The 1576-nt window shown below is 40.7% G+C and overlaps 1 protein-coding gene across 1 annotated transcript in view; it reads left to right on the top strand.

The window, feature by feature from the left end:
• ESR2 (estrogen receptor 2 (ER beta)) overlaps positions 1-1576 on the top strand; it is a 164324-nt gene that overhangs the window by 73318 nt on the left and 89430 nt on the right. The window lies entirely within an intron of this gene.

The raw sequence follows: 1576 nt of genomic DNA, 5'->3' as shown, positions 1-1576 counted from the left end.
GTCCCAGCTACTCGGGAGGCTGAGGCAGGAGGATCCCTTGAGCCCAGGAGTTTGAGGTTGCTGTGAGCTAGGCTGACGCCATGGCACTCTAGCCCAGGCAAAAGAGTAAGACTCTGTCTCAAAAAAGAAAAAAAAAAGCGAGGGTGCCGTGCTTCACATTCCCGCCCTTCAGTGGTTACTATTTTTGTATATATCTTTCAGGATGTATTTGTAATCCCATACAAACGCATTTTTTTAAATAAAAATATTTGAATGCTTTTTAATAACCTGTAGCTCTAACCAACTTAACATTGTCTTTTGTTTTTCTTTACAGCTGTTATACTTGCCCATGAATCTTTGAGAACATTATAATGTCCTTTTGTGCCTCTTCTCACAAGGAGTTTTCTCAGTTGTTACCTGTTCAAGACATGGATATCAAAAATTCACCATCTAGCCTTAACTCTCCTGCCTCCTACAACTGCAGCCAATCCATCCTACCCCTGGAGCATGGCCCCGTATATATACCCTCCTCCTATGTAGAGAGCCACCATGAATACTCAGCCATGACATTCTATAGCCCTGCTGTGATGAATTACAGTATTGCCAGCAGTATTGGTAACTCGCAAGTTGGGCCTGGTCGGCAGACCACAAGCCCAAGTGTGCTGTGGCCAACTCCTGGGCACCTCTCTCCTTTAGCGATCCATTGCCAGTCGTCACATCTGTATGCGGAACCTCAGAAGAGTCCTTGGTGTGAAGCAAGGTCACTAGAACACACCTTACCTGTAAACAGGTAAATCCAGTCTTCATTCTGAATAGTAGTTCACAGGCATTACTCAAATCACTCTATGATTTAGGGAGAAGAAAGAGAGCTATTATACAAAGTCTTTATTAGTCACATAGATTACTTAGAGCACTTAAAACATATGCTGCCCAGATCAGCATTGTGGGGAGAATTCACTGTTATGACTATCGTCTTTGTAATAAGGACTGAATTTAAATCACTTTTTTCTTGATGGAGATATTTGGATTTGAAAAGTAAATTTTTACCTTTAGGTTAGAGTCATAGTGAAATCACAATTTAGTGTTCATACAAATTGTTTCCAGGATAACAGTAACTGTGGCAGTATTATAACTTAAATGAAATACTAGACGTGTGAAGCCCGGAAAGACAGGTAATTGGTACGAACTTTTTAAAATGAACTAAAATGACATTTTATAAAGATTGGTAGGAAACTATAATATTTAAACGTAGGCTTCAGTTGAAATTTCCTGAAGTTAAAAAGAATATTAATACTCTTTAAATGCTAGGTATCAGTTGGGCGCAGTGGCTCACACCTGTAGTACCAGCTACTCAGGAGGCTGAGGCAGGAGGATCGCTTGAGCCCAGGAGTTTGAGGTTGCTGTGAGCTAGGCTGACGCCACGGCACTCTAGGCTGGGTGAAAGAGCAATACTCTGTCTCCAAAAAAAGCAAGATATCATGGATTATTCCCATTGAATTTGTAACATTTTAAATGATAATTATAGGTATGACAAGAAGGGATGGTATGTAGGGAAGGAGGAGGGGGAGATAAACTTCCAAAACAACAAAGTACTAAG

Source organism: Propithecus coquereli, unplaced genomic scaffold (assembly GCF_000956105.1).
Source record: "Propithecus coquereli isolate 6110/MARCELLA unplaced genomic scaffold, Pcoq_1.0 Scaffold5, whole genome shotgun sequence".
Taxonomy (NCBI): domain Eukaryota; kingdom Metazoa; phylum Chordata; class Mammalia; order Primates; family Indriidae; genus Propithecus; species Propithecus coquereli.
This window is presented reverse-complemented; position numbering and strand designations above follow the sequence as displayed.